This window comes from Pantherophis guttatus, chromosome 10, assembly GCF_059756535.1.
Source record: "Pantherophis guttatus breed Tessera chromosome 10, ASM5975653v1, whole genome shotgun sequence".
NCBI lineage: Eukaryota > Metazoa > Chordata > Lepidosauria > Squamata > Colubridae > Pantherophis > Pantherophis guttatus.
Window position 1 is genome coordinate 21,906,016 of NC_142072.1, and position 20,496 is coordinate 21,926,511.

General features: G+C 42.3%; 1 long non-coding RNA gene across 1 annotated transcript; it reads left to right on the plus strand.

The window, feature by feature from the left end:
- The first annotated feature begins 1,491 nt into the window (after nt 1-1,491).
- On the plus strand, nt 1,492-19,459 carry LOC117663496 (uncharacterized). The gene is made up of 2 exons (XR_004590722.2): nt 1,492-1,595; nt 18,789-19,459. It is a non-coding gene; the product is annotated as an uncharacterized LOC117663496 (long non-coding RNA).
- The last annotated feature ends 1,037 nt before the right edge of the window (nt 19,460-20,496 follow it).

Sequence of the window (20,496 nt, forward strand, 5' to 3'; positions counted from 1 at the left end):
ACTTCACCCTAAAGACAAAGAGTGTTTATTTTATTTTATTTTGCAACATTCTTTCTTAAAGATGCTGGTCATTTGAGGTTGATTAAGTTTTAGCAAGGATGAAAACTTTTTATTGAAAAAGTTGCTGGTCACGTTTTAAAGGACTTCTAGGGGTTCTTTTGATTTTATGATGTTAAAAATAGACTTCTGTGTAGCAGCTGGCTTGGATTTACCTTAATGTGGTGGTTTGTTTCAGCGAGTTTGTCTGTATTATTTCAAAACTTCAACAACAGTTTTAATAGCAGGCGTCTGTGTTCAGCCTGATTGCTGAATTAATCAATTTTCTGAAATTACACAAACCTCCAAACCCCAAAGCCAACAGTCTGGTTTCACATATTTTAAGACCCATAGAAATGCACAGGCCGACACTCATGATTTAGTCAAGATTCTCATTTCATAAGCCTAACCTGTACAGGTAGTCCTTGACTTACAACAATTTGTTTAGGGTCCGTTCAAAGCAGTGGTAAAATCTTTTTTTTTTTTTACTACCAGTTCTGTGGGCGTGGCTTGGTGGGCGTGGCATAGTTTAGTGGGCGTGGCTTGGTGGGCATGGCAGGGGAAGGATACTGTAAAATCTCCATTCCCACCCCACTCCAGAGGAAGGATACTGTAAAATCTCCATTCCCTCCGCAATCCAGGGAAAGGTTACTGCAAAATCCCCATTTCCTCCCGATCAGCTGGGACTCAGGAGATAGAGAATAGATGGGGGCGGGGCCAGTCAGAATTTTTACTACCAGTTCTCTGAACTACTCAAAATTTCCACTACTGGTTCTCCAGAACTGGTCAGAACCTGCTGAAACCCACCTCTGTTCTACTGGATGATTATTGCTGAGAAGATAAATTCTCCTGCCTGCTTTTGTCAAATGAGACAAGGGCCAGTGGAAACTTGAGGATAAACATTGTGCTATACAGGTAAACACTCAGCTCCTCCAAAACTTAACCCAGTAGTTTCTTGCATTTCTAGACCTTTCTTGCATGGCAATCCTAGTTGGTTTTCTTTCCATCAAAATGGTCTTATTTTACAGGGTTAAAAATCCAGCCGTTTGGATTTTTTCATTCACATTTGGAAAATGCAGCTTTTCTTTCTTTCTTTCTTTTTTTTTTAAAAAATGCTCATGTAGAAAAATTTTCATCATTTTGGCTTGCCTTTCAAACCAGCCACTTGGAAACATTGCAGTTTTCCATCCTTCTGATGAATGGTATTTATACTCCCAGCCTGCGGTTTGGTAAATCAATATTTTGGCTGCCCATAATTTGGGCTGGTTCAGGATTAGTGGAACCTCTTTTTGACTAGATGCTGGAATTCTTCCCTTAATTAAAGAGCGGGTCCCTCCTCTTCCACTGCAGGCAGCTCAGCCTGTTTGTTCTGCTGCAGGCTGTGGGTTGGGAATAATATTCCTTTCCTCAACATGCTGCTTTCTCATTCCTTTTTCCTCCAAACGTCGATGGACCTTCATCTCCAGGGCTTTTGTTTATTGACCTTGTCAGCTGCTCCAGAGTTGATTATATCCTTCCTTGGTGTGCTCAGCTCTAGTTTCCACACATTAACTTTCAAGGTAGGGATTTGGTTTCTTCCATCAACCACTTTTTCTCCCTTTTGTCTGGCCCAGTCTGCACAATCAAAAAATTTAGTTCTTGGTATTGTTCACTGAGTAGCTGGTAAAACAGGGGTCTCCAAACTTGGCAACTTCAAGACTTGTGGACGTCAACTCCCAGAATTCCTCAGAGTTGACGTCCACGGGCCTGGTGGCTCAGCAGACTGATAGCATTGTGATTAACACCAGCTGTCTGCAATTACTGTAAGTTCGAATCTCCCCAGGCTCAAGGTTGACTCAGCCTTCCATCCTTTCTAAGGTAGGTAAATTGAGGACCCAGTTTGTGGGGGCAATAAGCTGACTTTGTATAAATATACAAACGTATGAAGGCTATTGCTTAACACATTGTAAGCCGCCCTGAGTCTCCGGAGAAGGGCGGCATATAAATCAATTTTAAAAAAAAAAAACAAGTCTTAAAGTTGCCAGGATTGGAGACCTCTGTGGTAAAGCTTCTGGGTAGGCAGGAAGAGTGAATTTCTCAATCAGTCAATCAATGGATCACAAAATTTTCTCCAGCCAATTTTCTCCATATAGTCACAAATATCCAATTCTTTTTAGTTAATAAACAATTCCCTCCAGTCAATCAGTGGTGGAATAAAGTTCTTAAAGGGTTTAAAACTTCTTTCCTTCCCCCAAAATCTTCAAGCCTCTCAGATCTTCAGCCGCTAAGTAAGGCTGGGGGTCTTATTTATAAATATCCTCATTAACGTGTTGTTTCTCGCCTGGGCTGGTGTCACTCACCCGGTTCCGAAGCACATCGTCCTTTCTCCCTTCCTCCTGCACTTTGCTTGTCCCAATTTGTCGCAGTCTCGAGGCAGCCACCATGGCTGCCGTCCCCCGCCGCTGACTTAGAGGATTGCCTCCGGCCTCCGAGGAAGTTGCCCGTTCTTCTCGGCTGCCCAAGGGGTTCCTCTCTTTCCCCTGTCCCTTCAGGACAGGGTAGGTATGCAGACCTGTCAGTGGCAGTTAGCTCATCAGAGCCCCACCATTTCCCCGACTGCATCCCCGTGTCGCCAAACCGGAAGTCCCTCCATATAGTCACATGGCTGCCATTTCCCCCATATTTTTCCAATTTTTTATTTCATCTCTATTTCTTCCTTCTACCGTTAAGCATCCCTCTTGCCCTGAAATTCTCATGGACGCCATAATTGCAACTTATGTTGTATATCAGATGTCCCATCCTGGCAGCATCTTGTTACAGGGGGACTAGAATTCCCAGCATTTTGCAAAGGAGACGAGGTCCTTTCCAGATTGAGCTCTACTATCCAGCTGTGGTTCTCGACAGTGAAAAAAAAAAGGCTCTCTGCACATGCTCAGGAAGTGCATTTCTTATTAATTCCAAAATTCCAAAGCTGGAGTGACTGGCAGGGAAAACGTTCATTGGATACAAGAGGGATATTGGCAGATTGGAGAGTCAGTGAGTGAAAATGGAGTTAATATTCCTAACATCATATAAACTCATGTGGTTATTATTGTATTTTTTAGCCTTCGTAAAAACGGGAAAAGCTGTATCTTAAAATTTTAGAATTTGCTCCATTTTCTATACAAAACACCAGGCAACTCTGTCATATTAGAAAGCTCCACAGGAAAGAGATTCAGGGCTTCTCTGCAGCTTTTAGATTACCCACAATTTTTTCGTGCAGGATTCAGTTAATCTATTTTAGGAGCTGAATTCACAACGTATGTTTAACCAGGTCATTTACAAAGACATAGCAACTGCATCCCCACATTCTCCTAAGCCTGGTTAGTGTATAGCTTAGGTAGACTATTGGTAGGAATGTCCTTGGCACAGGTTCAAAAAAAATCAAGATGGCAGTTTTGATCACATGACCAAAATGGGTGCTGGAAGAGGTGGGGCTTTGATTGCTAAATTGTGACCATCCTCTTCAAATGCTCCTGATTATCTTTGACTTCGAGAAGCTCCAGGCTTTGGTTTTCATTTCAATATACTGCAAAAAAAAAAAAAAAAAAATTGTAAATTTAGGGCCGCAATTAAACAGCCATGAATTGATTTTGAAGGGATCCTGTGGGAGACAACTCTTGGCATTGTGCTCAGATCAGTGGTGAAATCCAAATTTTTTTACTACTGGTTCTGTGGGCATGGCGTGGCTTGGTGGGCGTGGCAGGGAAAGGATACTGCAAAATCTCCATTCCCATCCCACTTCTGGGGGAAGGGTATTGCAAAATCTCCATTCCCACCCCCCTCCGGGGGGAAAGGTATTGCAAAATCTCCATTCCCACCCCACTTTGGGGCCAGCCAGAGGTAGTATTTGCCGGTTCTCCGAACTACTCAAAATTTTCGCTACCGGTTCTCCGAACTACTCAAAATTTCCGCTACCGGTTCTCCGAACTACTCAAAATTTTCGCTACCGGTTCTCCGAACTACTCAAAATTTCTGCTACCGGTTCTCCGAACTACTCAAAATTTTTGCTACCGGTTCTCCGAACTACTCAAAATTTTCGCTACTGGTTCTCCGAACTACTCAAAATTTCCGCTACCGGTTCTCCAGAACCTGTCAGAACCTGCTGGATTTCACTCCTGACTCAGATCCTTGGAGGGAGATTGAAATGTTAAAAAAAAAATGCTTTAAGTTTTAAATGTTCCTCCATCTCTAGTTTGGAATTAGAAGAAAGGCTATTTTTTGCCAAAATGACTTTTAGGTATGCCAAAAACATAGGCTGAGATTGCTTTCGTGCTTGTTCTGCATCTGACCAGCACAGGCAGCTGTAAAAGAGAAGTTGTTATTAAAAGATGGTTTTATTTATTCCTGAAAGACTCTCTCCATCTTTCCTTCCTTAAATGGACTATTCCCTCAAAAGGGGCTACAACTCGCTAAACTCTTTCCAGAGTGGTAAAGGATTAAAGCAAACATAAATTAACAATACCTTATTAAAAATAACCCTCCCCTCTAAACTATGAGTCAATAAATCCAGCCTATGTGTATTAAAAGCTGTCCTTGGGTATGGAAGACAGAGCAATAGAAATTCTCTGCACAGTTCCTAAAGTGCCATTTGGAACTTGACTCTGCCATTAAGTATAATTCCAGTCGGTAGACCTAGGATTCGAAGAAAAAGTAGATCCAGCAAGGCTATACAAATATTTTAATAAATCAATGAAAAATGAAAAAGAAATGAAAACATTTTGTTTTGGGGTGGGTTCTAAATTTTTTTACTACCGGTTCTGTGGACATGGCTTATTTTGTGGGTGTGGTTTGATGGTCATGTGACAATTCTTTAGGATTTAGCAGAGGTACTGGTCTACCAGGCTGTTAACTGCTTGCAGAGCTGTACTGGTCTACCCATTTATTTTTGCAGACACTGGTCTATTCATGTATTTTTGCAGGCACTGGTCTACTCATGTATTTTTGCAGGCACTGGTCCACTCATGTATTTTTGCAGGCATTGGTCTACCCATTTATTTTTGCAGGCACATTTGTTTTTGGAGGCACTGGTCTACCACCAAACTGCCTTTTACCACTGATCAGCTGTAGGGCAGCCCTTTGAAGCCCCGCGGTAAGAGTTTAAACAGTTTTTCCTTATAGCTCATCAGCTGGGACTCAGGAGGCAGCAATAGATTGGGGGTGAGGCCAAATAAAAGGTAAGAATAACGCGGGGTGGGTGGGGGGTGGGGGGCAGAACCAGTTTGGTGATGTCATATCGTCACCGCTACCAACTCAGCGGAACCGGGCCAAACCGGGAGGAATCTACCACTGAATGAAAAGGTGGAAATCTGCCCTCTTTGGAAAAAATAGACTCAGCAAGATGGAAATTGGCTCCCACTTGTTGCAAAGGCTGCTGTGCAATTTCCTATTCATATGGGAAATGAGAGGTGAACTCATTCAGGCACACTGGTAGTAAAAAAAGGCCATCGGTTCCTCCAAAACGGTATTTCCAACGATCAGCTGTGCCGCACGATTTAAAACTGCTAAAAAGCAGGAAATCCTGCTTTCTAGTGAATCTAAATTGCATGGCACAACTGTTCTCCCCCTGCTGTTCTATTTACCTTCCCAAATCTCCTTTTTCTGTGCGCAGCGTGCATTTGGCACACACTGTGCATGCATGCATATGCAGTGCGCATTTGGCACGCACCATGCATGTGCATGTATGCAGCGGACATTTGGCGCACACTGTGCATGCACGGCCAGCAAACCAGTGGCAAACCGGTTCAGATTTCACCACTGGTGCAAACCCCCTTTAATCTAAACTTGGATCCAAGAACCTCGCTGCCTTTTCACCCTAGAAATAAATTCTACTTTGACTCCTCTGCAGTCCTCCTACAGGGTGATTTTATCAGCTTTGGTGTGTCAGCAAGCACACTTGGATTTCTCTGGGTAAAGGGAGCCCTCTAAAAATCTTCAAACTGACCACGTTACCCCTTGCCTGCATTGCTTGACCATATATAGAGCCAGTCAAGAGTTTGGGGCACAGAAAATTCACATATATGGAAAGCGTCTCCAGCAGCACATTAATTAACCCAAGGCTAAGTTATCCTTTTGAAGGTGGAGCTGCCTACACCACATTAGGCAAACCGTAGGTATGTGAAATGAATGATCAGGGGAAAAAATATCTGTATGTATCCTGGAAGCAGAGCTATCTAAGTACCATATGGGAAGGAAGAGTGGAAAGAAGGGAGGGAGGGAGGGAGGGAGGGAGGGAAGGAAGGAAGGAAGGAAGGAAGGAAGGAAGGAAGGAAGGAAGGAAGGCATTCTCTTCCATACATTATGCAAATTGAACCTCATTGAATTATTTCTTTTTTAAAAAATATTTAAATCTTTCAAGAAAAGTGAAAATGCAAAACATCAAAACTATGAATTATTTATTTAATAAGGAGAAATTCTGCATAATGTTGTGGACGTCCTGCATGATTTATGCAGAGGTAGAACATTTAAAGCCACTGGCAAATAGTATTTTCTGTATGTTTAATATTTTTTTCTTTCTAGATTTTATTACATTTCATTATAAAATAAAAATACGAGAGAAAATAAAAGTTAGGAAATTGAGAAAAAGGGAGAGAGAAGTGCAAAGGAAGAGAGAGAAAAGTAGTACCCCCCCCAACTTTCTTCAGTGGAGTAAAATACAAAAGAAATTACAACCTCAGCTTTTTACTTTACATTTCTCAACAGTTCAAACCATTTCTATAAGAAAAAAAAAATCATTATCACCCTCAAAACTTAAAATTAAGGTTTCATTTTTTTTCACTTTTGAGCAAAAAGTCCTGAAGCAGTTTCCAATAGAAACAGAACTAGATAAATTCTTCTCTAACAGAACCAAATTCTTCTCTTTAATTAAAACAGTTTGATTCACCATCTATGCTAACAGCATCATCTTTATCATCCACTCTTCCATTGTGGAAATTAATGTGTTTTTCCATCTTTGTGCATATAAGATTCTTACTGCTGTCAACATATATAATCACAAAGATCCAAATTTTCTTGCAAGTTCTTTGTATGGTTCATATTCTATTAAAAATATAGAATGTAGTCTTTTCGCAATTACATCTACCCATCCCATCAGGTCCATCAGAAGACGCATGACCTGCTAAGGAACTTTCTCTGGCAGAACCCAGGTGATACACCTTTTTGCTATAGCCCCTGCCCTGTGGAACATCATCTCTCTTGAGTCAAGGTTAGCTCATCTCTGCTAAGTTTCTGGAAAGGCTCTAGGACAACTCACCATAGCCAACTCACTGCTGCCAACTCGTTATGGCCAACTTGGTGCAGCCAACGTGGAATGGGACAACTTGATGCAGCCAACTCACTGCCACCAACTTGTACCGGCCAACTTGGTGCAGCCAACTCACTGCCTCCAACTAGTCACAGCCAACTTGCTGCAGCCAACTCACCGACACCAACTCATCACGGCCAACTTGGTGCAGCCAATGTGCAATGGGACAACTTGCTGCAGCCAACTCGCCACAGGACAACTTGCCATGGGACAATTCAATGCTGTATTAATCATTTCATGTACTTTTATTATTGGTGACCATGTTTTCATCAAAGATATAGTAACTCTTGTATTTCTGGATTGACTTTCTTTTATTTTCTTATTATTATTGACCATGGTTCGGTCAAAATTAATTTAACTTTTGTATTTGTTGACTTGTCCTGCAAGGTGAGTTGGCGAGTTGTCCTGCAGAGAGTTGGCCACTGTGAGTTATCCCATCCCATTCTAGAAAGCCTTGAAAATGTGGTTCATCCATCAACCTAGAGATCCTATGTCCAACCTGCAAAGTGGTTGTAGGAGGCTAAATGAGGTTTGTTCTCTTGCTTTCTTGGACTTCTGTCATGTTTTTATGATTTATTTTTGCTCTTATTTCTGTTTGATTTTTTTTTTTAATGTCATAGGCCTGTGATGGCGAACCTATGGCACGCGTGAAGCCATATCTGCTAAAACCAACTTTACGGTTGGTTTTAAAACTTGATATGGATTTTAATTGAAAAGTTTTAAATTACGGGCCAAATTTATTTAATTATTTTAAATCTATTTTTAACTTTTGTGTATAAATGTTTTTTATCTTGGCTGTTCACCGCCCTGAGTCCGAAAGGAGAAGGGCGGTATAGAAATCTGAAAAATAAATAAATAAATAAATAAATAAATAAATAAATAAATAAATAAATAAATAAATAAATAAATAAATATCTGTGGCACGCGAGCGTTGCCCTAGCTCAGCTCCAGTATGCATGCATGCACCGGCCAGCTGATTTTCAGGTCTTCTGGGCTCACTGGAAGTCGGGAAATGGGCTGTTTCCAGCATCTGGAGGGCCTCCAAGGGGCTGGGGAAGGCTGTTTTTGCCCTCCCCAGGCTCCAAGAAAGCCTCTGGAGCCTGGGGAGGGCAAAAATGGGCCTTCTGGGCCCACCGGAAGTCCGGAAACAGGCTGTGTCCAGCCTCCAGAGGGCCTCCAAGGTGGTGGGGTAGGCCATTTTCATCCCCCCCAAGCTCCAAGAAAGCCTTTGGAGCCTGGGGAGGGTGAAAAATGGGTCTTCTGGGACTACCGGTAACCTTTTTGCCATCGCATGCCAAAAGCGGGGGGAGCACGGGGATCACATGCGCATGCGTGGGGAGGCAGGGCATGTGGGGATTGAATTATGGGTGTGGGCACACATGCACGACCCCCCCACGTGATTCCCCCGTGCTCTCCCGCTTTTGGCACACGATGGCAGAAAGGTTAGCCATCACTGTCATAGGCCTTCAATTTTAATCTGCTTGTAACGCCACTCAGAGTAACTTTTTGGTGAAATGGGCAACTGTATATGTTTGCTAAACATGCAAAGATTTCTCCATTGTAAAAAAAATATTGTTTTGCCGTGATCTTTTTTTCACCTTTGGATACAGGCAAGGCAATGTGATGGACTGTGCCTCCTAACCATCTATCCTAAAACAAATATCTAATTCATGTCTGACATTTTATCAGCTTATCCCTGGTGAAATGGTGGAAGATAATATGGTCTTTATTCATTTATCCCAGTGAAGAAGCTGCTAAGATATTCTTCTTTAGATGTCTCCAGGGGTGGGCTGCTGGGGGTTTGTAGGGATTCAGGAGAACCTCTAGCTAAAGTTCTGTGCAGTTCAGAGAACCCCCAAATCCCACTCCTGGCTGGCCCCGCCCACCCCACCCTGCCCCACCCACCCCAGGAGTCCCCACGCAGCCTGTTTTGGATGTAGGTAAGTGCAGGGCATGCACAGAGCCTCAGGGAAGGTGAAAAATGGGCCTACCGGAAGTTTGGGAAGGCCAGAAATGGGCCCGTTTCTGGCCTCCAGAAGGACTCTGGAGCCTGGGGAGGCCGTTTTCACCCTCCCCTGGTGCAGGAGGCCAACTAGGCCATGCCCACCATGCCCATGCCCCCCCCCAGCAACTGGACAGAAAACCCCTTGGTAAAATTTTTGAAGCCCATCCCTGGATGTCTCCTTCTAAAACCTGTGTCAAAATATGCCTTCTTGTGTCCTGAAAGGAAGTGGCTTCTGTTTTTTCTTTATCCCATTCTCAAATTGCTTTAGAGTTTTCTTTCGATGGCATTTTCCAGCTTTTTCTTTATTGCAAGACAGCAGGAGAATGTAAGCTGTTCATTTTGCGGTCTCTTTGACTGCCCTGTGCTCTCTCCCTGGGAGGCTCCTTCCCTGCTATGAATGAAAGGATGAGAAAGCAGGGAGGCTGCAGGCTGTAAGAGAAAAAAGTGCTTAGGATACTCTATTAGGATCAGGATCAAGATACAAGAAGCCCTCAACTTACAGCCACAGCTGAGCTGTAAAATTTATGTTGCTGAGAAATTTGTTAAGTGAATTTTGCCCGGGGTGAAATCCAGCAGGTTCTGACAGGTTCTGGCAAATCAGTAGTGGAAATTTTGAGCACTTCAGAGAACCGGTAGCAGAAATTTTGAGTAGTTCAGAGAATCGGCAAATACCACCTCTGGCTGGTCCCAGAGTGGGGTGGGAATGGGGATTTTGCAGTATCCTTCCCCTGGAGTGGGGTGGGAATGGGGATTTTGCGATATCCTTCCCCTGGAGTGGGGTGGGAATGGGGATTTTGCAGTATCCTTCCCCTGGAGTGGGGTGGGAATGGGGATTTTGCAGTATCCTTCCCCTGGAGTGGGGGGGAATGGGGATTTTGCAGTATCCTTCCCCTGGAGTGGGGTGGGAATGGGGATTTTGTGATATCCTTCCCCTGGAGTGGGGTGGGAATGAGCATTTTGCAGTATCCTTCCCCTGGAGTGGGGAGGGAATGGAGATTTTGCAGCATCCTTCCCCTGCCACGCCCACCAAGCCATGCCCACAGAACTGGTAGTTTTAAAAAAATGAATTTTCCCACTGGTTTTGCCCCATTTTATGACTTTTCTTGCCACATTTGTTAGGTGAATCACTGCCATTGTTAAGTTAGTAACATGGTAAGTGAATCCGGCTTCCCAATTGACTTTGCTTGTTAGAAGGTAACAAAAGGGGATCCCATGACCCTGGGACACTGCAATCATCATAAATATCAAGTCAGTTGCCAATCATCTGAATTGTGATCATGTCACCCTGGAGATGCTTCAATGGTCGTAAGGGTGGAAAACAGCCATAAGTCATCTTTTTCAGTGCTTCTGTAACTTCAAACGGTCACTAAACAAACTGTTGTAAATCGAGACTACCTGCATTCTTACTGTTTAAGAGAGGGGAGCAGATTAACTTTGCATTCTACCCAAAAGTCTTTCATACCAAAGTTTATATTCTTTGGGGGAAAGAGATTGAAAGCTGGGTTTCCACCCAAATCTAAGTCCCAACCAACACCAAGGTACCTTCTTTCATGCTTGGTGGCTATGCCCCAAAGCGAAAATGTATTGGACCAAAATACGAGATTGGCTACAAAATTTAATAAATTGCCAAATTGAGTTAAATCCGGAAACGTTTCTCCTGGGAATATTAAAAACTAAATTTGATTTAAAAAAAAATAAGGTGTCTGATTCTACATATACTAACAGCAGCAAGAATTGTCTTCACGCAATATTGGAAAGAACATAACTTACCACCAGAAGGATTGATTATCCAAAAAATATTTGAATGTGCCAAAATGAATAAACTAACTCTAGAATTAAAAGAAAAAGAGGATTCGGAATATTATGCAGTTTGGGAAAAATGGTATAGGTGGATAGACAACAGAAACAAAAATAGGTAATATTCATAAGGATGTTGAGGCTATATATATATATGTATATATGTATATAATGTAGATTTTATGTGAACTGTTAATCCAAAGTATATAAAAATGACACTGTCTGTTTGAATATGTATTAGAGTTTTGGAAAATAAAAATAAAAATTACAATACAATAAAAATTATTTTTTTAAAAAAAGAAAGCTGGGTTTCCATCAAATAGGATGAGAATCACCCCCAAATTTGAGAGAGAAAAAAAAGACATTGACACATCAGTATTCCAACTTCTCAATTGTTTCAGCATTGGTTCAACTTCCTGATATTTTGCCCATGGGTGCATTGAGCTTTTTCCATTTCATTGGTGAGATGAACGCTATGTTCCAGATGTGTTTGCACTCTACAGACTGGAACATCAGCATCTTCTGCTTTCGGTCTCTTGCTTAATAAACTGGAATGTGGATTCTCCTTGAGTGGATTCTGTTTTTCCAAACATCATTTTACATAACACTCCCAGGATTGGCACTGTATTTTCATCTTGTTTCCAGAGTCTCCAGCCCAATACATGTTCATACAGATGCAGTTCAGCTGAAGGGAGAGTTATTTGAAGCTTTCCAGGGTGTTGTTTGTCTTGCCACATATTTAAAAGACAAAGCTGCCTTGGAAACTTTGCCAAAGCCTCATATGGCCAGCACAAGCTGTTTCTTTCCTTCTTCCTTCTTTTCTTTCTTTCTTTTTTCTTTTTCGAATGACAAGCATGTCTGTGTCCTTAAAAGCACTGTTCGTTTCTTTTCCTCTTCAGTATATTCTTCAGACATTTTCCTTTTTTCTATCAGAAGCGATTCCTCTATTTTTCTGTTTGTGGCTGACATTATGGTACTTTCAGTCTTCTTAATCTTTTTTTGGGGGGGAATGGGAGAAGGAAAGGGGAAGGGAATGGAAGGGAAAAGAAAGGAAGAGAAGGGAAGGGAAGGTAAAGGAAGAGGAACAGGGTTGGGCTGCTATGGGTCTGCCCGGGTTTGTGAGAACCCGTAGCTAATGTTATGGCCGGTTCGGAGAACCTCCAAATCCCACCCCTGGCTCACCCCCCCCACCCCGTCCTGCCTACCCCACCCCTCCCAGGAGTCTCCACGCAGCCCATTTTGGATGTGAGGTAAATGCAGGGCCCGTGTGGAGGCTCAGAGAGGGGGGGAAATAGGCCTCCTGGAAGTTCTGGAGGGCCTCCGGAGTCCGGGGGAGGCAGTTTTTGCCCTCCCAGAGGCTTGAGGAAAGCCTCCAGAGCCTAGGGAAGGTGAAAATGCCCCCCCCCATGGTGCAAGAGGCTGACTAGGCCACACCCACCACCCAGCAGCCGGGCAGAGAACCCATTGCTGAAATTTTTAAAGCCTACCCCTGAAGAGGAAAGGAAAGGGGAGAAGAAGAAGGAAGGGAAGGGAAGGGAAGGGAAGGGAGGAGAGGAGAGGAGAGGAGAGGAGAGAAGAGAAGAGAAGAGAAGAGGAGAGGAGAGGAGAGGAGAGGAGAGGAGAGGAGAGGAGAGAAGAGAAGAGAAGAGAAGAGAAGAGAAGAGAAGAGAAGAGAAGAGAAGAGAAGAGAAGAGAAGAGAAGAGAAGAGAAGAGAAGAGATGGAAGAACCAAGCCTTTTTAAGAGGGGGAACTCCATCTCTCTATTTGTTCTTATCAAACATGTCATGAATTTTATAATATAAATTCTGGAAAGAACCATTCCTTGTGAAGGGTTTAAGCCCTGGTTCATTTCCATCCTTGTTGTTATTACTCAGAAAGGGTTTTTCCCCTTATTTGCAAGCGTCTGACTCATTCTGTTATCCAAAGATACATGGCTGCAGCATATCATACACTCCAATTATGCATTGGATCGTCCATTAGTTTTGTGACTGCTCCGGCATTCCTCTCGTCATACACTATTCAGTTCTGTACATAGAAAATGGTGGATGGTTTGTAGACTGGGCAACTAATCAACAACCAGTCAATTTGGAGGACAATTATTTTCATCTTGGCATCTTGGTATTTACCACTCCCCCCCACCCGCATAAGCTTTTTGGCAACGAACAGAAGGCTTCGAGAACCAACAAGATTTTTTTTCAGGGAGGGTGGAAAAAAACCATCATCCGTTAAATGCCTGAGCAAATTAATTCCGAGGAAATGGAAATCAATTGCTGAGAACTTGCAAGGAGTACTGGAAATGACGTGATTTTGTAAGACAAACATTTCCTTAGAAGAACTTCAAAGGAAAGGAGTTATGAATTTATGAAAAAACCGGGAATGTAATCTTGCTCTCAACGTAGCAGATTTCTGAGGAAGAGTTGAAATTTGATAGTAGAGAAACACACGGAGGGACACAGAATCCAACCAGTGGTTTATTCTTCCGAGCTTTCAGACTCTTGCTGAAGCCCAACTCCAGGCACCTTCTCTCTAGCAGAGTGTGTGCTTTGGCCTATGCTGTGTGTGGCATAACTGCAGCCTTATCCTGGGACACGTATATTCGCCTTCACATGAACTGATGATGCATGGAATGGAACTTATTTGTCCAATTTATATAGCTGTCCGAGTGACTCAGAGCAGTGTACAACTAACCTAACAGTCAATGAATGTCATTATTTATTAAGTACCAACCAGTGTGAAATCCAAATTTTTTTTACTACTGGTTCTGTGGGGGTGGCTTGATGGGCGTGGCAGGGGAAGGATACTGCAAAATCTCCATTCCCACCGCACTCCAGGGGAAGGATACTGCAAAATCCCCATTCCCTCCCCACTCCTGGGGGAAGGATATTGCAAAATCTCCGTTCCCTCCCCACTCTGGGGCCAGCCAGAGATAGCGTTTGCCGGTTCTCCGAACTACTCAAAATTTCTGCTACCGGTTCTCCAGATCCTGCTGTCAGAACCTGCTGGATTTCACCCCTGGTACCAACCATGATCATTATTAAAATTAATTGCCTGATGATGCTAGCATTATCTGAGAGATCTATTTGTTTTTCAGAAATAGGACATCCTGGTCACAAGTTAAATGGTTTGAATTGATCCCCATGTATTCAAGATCATATGGGGGGGATTCCCACTAGTCAAACAATGTGACACAAAATGGAATGTGCCATCCATGCCCATCTGTTTGCAGCCTAAACTCAGCAAAGTTCTTTTCAGTGTTGCGCTTATGGTGAAAGTAGAGTGAGTTATTGCTTTTTCAAAAAGCAATACTGGACTTTGTTTTTCCTTGAAGACATTTAGCTTGTAATCCAAGAAGCTTCTTCAATTTTGAAGCCAGTTTCTTGGATTAGGCATGACTCACTCAATGACTGCCTTGCTTAAGCGATGGATGTTCCATCCCAATTGTGATCGTACGTCGAGGAGCACAAGTATTATCATCATTATCAACATGCAATAGTTAAATACAGGCAGTCCTCCACTTACAATCACAGTTGAGCCCAAATATTTCTGTTGCTAAGCAAGACAGTTGTTAAGTGAGTTTTGTCCCATTTTATGACCTTTCTTGCCACAATTGTTAAGTGAAACGCTGCAGCTGTTAAGTTAGTAACATGGTTGTTAAGTGAATCTGCCTTCCCTGTTGACTTTGCTTGTCAGAAGGTCGCAAAAGATAATCACATGACCCTGGGACACAGCAACCGTCATAAATAAATGCCAGTTGCCAGGCATCCAAATTTTGATCACGTGACCATGGGGATGCTGCAACGGTTGTACCGTGTTTCCCCCAAAATAAGACCTCCCTGGATAATAAACCCAATCGGGCTTTTGAGTGCATGAGCTAAAATAAGCCCCCTTGAAAATAAGCCCTCCCCAACAATATTTAAACACATGCGCAGCTGGTCCCTGCCATTTCCTCTGGTTAGGGTTAGGGAGACAGAGCTGGAAATCAGGTAAGAGGGCAAGAGGAGCCCTGTCTTGCTCCACACACCCCAAAATAATAAGACCTCCTTGAAAATAAGGCCAAGCGCTTATTTCGGGGTTCAAAAAATATAAGACAGCATCTTATTTTCGGGGGGAAAAGGTAAGTGTGAAAAACAGTCATTAGTTACTTATTTCAGTACCATTGTAACTTTGAATGGTCACTAAAGGAACTGTTGTAAGTGGAGGACTACCTGTATAGGGTGGGATTGATACAAAACTCCTAATTCAAACACACTGCTCTCTTTTACTGTGACCCCCCCTCCAACAGGCTTCATACCTTCTGTTTCTCATGCTGAGTCATCAGTGGCACTTAGATGTTTACATGCTCTGCATTTGAGTTCTGAGAATGTCTTGCCACAATGGGAATCCTTACAACGAAAGCTTTTATCTAAAATTAAAAAAAAAAATTTTTTTCTGGACGCAGCCTACTGGAGCTCCCATGTTCTATCAGTGGACAAGAACTGAGCCAGAAGTGATAAAGAGATGTGCATGACTTGTGTTTGTTCAGCAGGGAAAAACAGAAGACACCGCTGTATAAAGATGTTCTTCATTAGCATTATAATGAGTGGAATAGAACACTATCTGTGAGTCTGGAGAAGGGACAAAGCACTCTTTCTCTCCCCCAAAATCAAAGATTCTCCACCCTTGATCTAGGCAAACAGATTCTTGGCATTTGACTATTAGGAACTGGGAATTAGCATCATGAGTGTTTTTTAATCTGCATTTTTCTAGGTTAAAAAAAATACTTTCCTCAACATCCAAAGTGGTAGGAAGAGGAGGGGAAGGGGAAGGGGAAGGGGAAGAAGAAGAATCTCAGATTAACAGAATTGGAAGGGACCTTATAGGTCATCTAGTCAACTCCCCTGCCTAAGCAGGAGACCCTACACCATTTCTGACAAATGGCAGTCCAATCTTTTCTTGAAAGTCTCAAGTGATGAAGCTCCCACAACTTCCGAAGGCAACTTCTGTTCCATTGGTTGATTGTTCTCACTGGAAGAAGAAGAAGAAGAAGAAGAAGAAGAAGAAGAAGAAGAAGAAGAAGAGGAAGAGGAAGAGGAAGAGGAAGAGGAAGAGGAAGAGGAAGAGGAAGAAGAAGAAGAAGAAGAAGAAGAAGAAGAAGAAGAAGAAGAAGAAGAAGAAGAAGAAGAAGAAGAAGAAATATATTTTATTGAATTTTAGTGACAAGATCATTGCTGGATCAGACAATATGAAACAATGATGAGTGTCAGCCTGAGTTTATCATTTCCAAGAGTAATGGATAGTATTATGTACAGTATGGATAGTACAACAAGGGTAGTATTATGTACAGTATGTGCTTCTTTCAGAAAATAGCGTTATTGGTAAGTTACATCCCAGAACCTATAAAACTAATCTGATAATGGAGAGATACATTTCCCCTTTCAATAAAAGGGTTTTGGGTTTTTAAAGATTTATGAATAAGTGAATAAACATTTCTGAAAGCACATCTCCTGGTCTCTTCAGTCATGGAATCTGTAATTTGCTCAATATTAGATAAAATTGTGTAGAGCAAGTGTTAACAATACAACATCTAAGACATCCTCCAATGGGGTCTTTAGCTTCTCTTAGATTAAATAAAAAACTAATGTTAAAATTCATGGTTGAAAACTCATGAGATGAGACTGAAATTGTGTGAAATTTGAATGATCTTGCCCAGGTCGCTATTGATTTCTCAACAGAGAGATAATTGCCACTCACATAATTCTGGGAGTTGAGATTTACACACATTTGCCAAGTTTGAAAAACACTGATTCGAAGGGAAGGAATAAGAGAGGAGCAAATAAAGGAAAGGGCAATTAAATTATTCAATCAGTTTAATCTATACTCCTATGAAAAAAATGGCAAACTATTTGGAGTTTTTAAATTTTGGGAAAAAACAAGGAAGGGGCAGCATGGTATATTAAATTATAAGGGAAAATGACTCTTAATAACCTTTGCTTTCTCTTTCATCATATTAGAGGAATTGGGTCCCTTTAGGTCTTTAGGGTGGGGGAAATGTGACTGCTCCCACAAAATTTGATGGCTGCTTTGTTTTTTAACTGATTATTTTTGTCTTCCCACAATGCCCTGGTTCAGAAAGCAAAGACCACAGGTGGCTCTCCAAAGCTATAGGTGAGGCCCCTGTAGCCAGCCTTCCTTCCTTCCTTCCTTCCTTCCTTCCTTCCTTCCTTCCTTCCTTCCTTCCTTCCTTCCTTCCTCCCTCCCTACCTCCCTCCTTTCCTTCCTTCCTTCCTTCCTTCTGTTGGAAGAAATGTCCTTCTGGGTTCAGTTGCAAGTGGGGAAAAAGACACTGGAAACATGGAGACTGCTTGGAAAGATGGTTTAATGGTGGATAGGAATCCCATGGCTTGAGTTCCTGAACAGGAGCACATGGCTTGAGTTCCTGAGTAGCAAAAAAAGATGCTGCATGTGCCTTGGTTTTATGCCCTCTGTTGTGCCCCACCCTCAGAGTTTCTTGTTCCTGTATAAGAAATGTATCCTGATTGGTTGTGAGACTCCCAGAGGGTGGCTGATGTAATCTTCCCAGGTACCATGTGGAGAGTTTCTGTTGCTGGACGGGTCCTTTGTGTTGCAGATGATAGTCCATTGACAAAAAAGGGGGGGGGATGAGTAAGCTTGGCTGAGGCCTTAATGGCCCATTGACAAAGATGGGGGGAGGCAGGAAGCTGCTTTGTCTTTAAAACATGTTTTTCCATTTCTCATCCAGGGAAATAACAATATTCTGCTTTTTAAAATATTTCCTAAAATATTTCATTCTTTGAGGAGAGGGGTGAGTGCTAACTTCCTACCCTTCCTTCCTTCCTTCCTTCCTTCCTTCCTTCCTTCCTTCCTTCCTTCCTTCCCTCCCTCCCTCCCTCCCTCCCTCCCCTCCTTCTCTCCCTCCCTCCCTTCCCATTCAAAATATTCTAAAATTGGAAAGCAGGTTATATTTTGTAGCACTCCCTATATTTGCTATCCTGCTCTCCAAAAATCCAATGCAAGGGGACAATTTTAAATGTTTCTGCAAAAGCTAACAAAGAGGGGACTAAATATTGCATTTAATGTATTTTGTTAGGGAGGGGATTCAAATGGATGATGTTCAGATTTATGGAGCTGAGATTTTGGTTTGATTTTTTTTGCTTCTGTTTTTATTTGTTTTTAAATTGCCTTAAACTCATTCTTAGGCTTACAGAAAATCCAGCAAATTAGAAGAAGATCACCCTACTGGTCTTCAACAAACTTACAACCACAACTGGGGGATGCAGAATCTTAGATACCACAAAAATGGGCTTTGGGGTTAATTATCAACCACAAGCCATTGATTGTCCTATTATGGTGTAATATCTTCAGGGTATTCTAAAGAAGTCCAGAATGGCATGTGAAAGTTGCTTAACATCCAGGACAAAATAACAAAGTATTATATTGAAAAGGAGGCCCAGGGCAAATGACAGCATCACACAGGGATTTGGGATCTGGCAGTTGTTCAAATGAGATTTGACATGGCACCCAGCCAATGTTCATTCATACAGCAAATGCTGTTTTGTTTTGTTTTTCCTTTTGCAAATGCATTTGCAAATGTTCTCCGTTATAACTTTCTCTACATTTTCCTTTTGCAGGGCCACATTCTTGAAAGACAGGGGATCAAGATTAACTCTTCTCCTTCCTTCGAACGGGCATTTTAATGCTTTTTGATTTGCCTCAAAGCCAACAGGAATGCCGACAAGGTGCAGAACCGATGTTTCAAGTATGTAAAGATTAAGTGAACAAACAGATAACGATAAAGGAATTTCTATCTTAGAACTAAAGAAAAAAGAAGCAAGAAATGAAAAGAATCTGAGAATGATCCACATGGAAATCTCTTAATCCTCTTTCTTCCCAACCAAACATGGGAATATGAATTCAGACCTGAAGACAGTTCCTACTTCGTTTTTTGGCAGAGGTGGAGAACAGAAAAGAAATGCTAGGTAAAATGCAGAAGAAAAGGACTACAATCTGAAAAATGTTTCCATTGTCCTCCCTTGTGGAAACCCATCTACTGACTCAGAGCTGAGCCAAATAGGGAAAGTTTTTAGTGGTTCAGGAAAAATGAGTCACAACTCACAAACCATCTTTTATGCAGAGAAATCTGAACGCGGTGTTTGTTTTGAAAAAAAAACTATGGTACTTCACCGAGATAAGATGTGGAAACTATTTCAACTTACAGGATTCTAGGAACCCTTGTGAGCTGAAGGGCTGGTGTTCACAATTCTAATTTCTAGTTGTTAAGAAATAAAACTTTCACAATGGTTTCTCTTTATTGCATGTGTTGGCTTGGACCCTTAGCAACACATCTCTTGTTTTTGGGGTGGAGCTACTCTATTGAGTAGCTGGAAACGGAAGAGTTCACAGGATCATGGGATCTTTCAGTATATCTTCCAATACAACTGATCTTCCAGTACAAGTCACCCCAGACCAGTGGTGGGATTCAAATTGTTTTACTATTGGTTCTGTGGGCGTGGCTTGGTGGGTGTGGCATGGCGTGGCTTGGTGGGCATGGCAGGGGAAGGATACTGTAAAATCTCCATTCCCTTCCCACTCCAGGGGAAGGTTACTGCAAAATCCCCATTTCCTCCCGATCAGCTGGGACTTGGGAGGCAGAGAATAGATGGGGGGTGGGGCCAGTCAGAGGTGGTATTTACAGGTTCTCCAAACTACTCAAAATTTCTGCTACCGGTTCTCTGAACTACTCAAAATTTCTGCTACCGGTTCTCCAGAACTGGTCAGAACCTGCTGAAACCCACCTCTGCCCCAGACTCTCCTAGACAAATGGCTGTGCAACCTTTGCTTGAAAACCTCCAGTGATGGAGCAGGAAGAGGCAGATTCATTCACTGTATAATAATCCCCCCCCCCTTATTCCGAGTTTGGAATCAACCATCCCTTGCTTCTTGTCCTAATCTTGAACACCACAGATAATAAATTCATCTTCTCTTCTCTGTGACAGCCTTTCAAGTATTGGAAGATGGCTATCACTCTCCTTAGCCTTCTCTTTAGTTCAAATTTCTCACCCCATGCCCTTAATCCCAAACAGGAATGTTAGACCTGGTGAAATAGCCTCTCTGGGCAGTAAAGATGAGGCTACTATGATTCAGGTCATCTCCCAGCCTTTTACTACTTTCTTTAGAAATGGATCTCAACAGCAAAACAGAAATAAGCCTTGCTAACAAGCACTTTTAGTGTATTGATTTTAATCTTCCCATGACATATTTGTAGCCCCACTGTAGCTAGCTCTGAAGCTGAATTGAGAAGAAATCCCTGTAGGGGATTTTGAATACCTTGTTTAACAG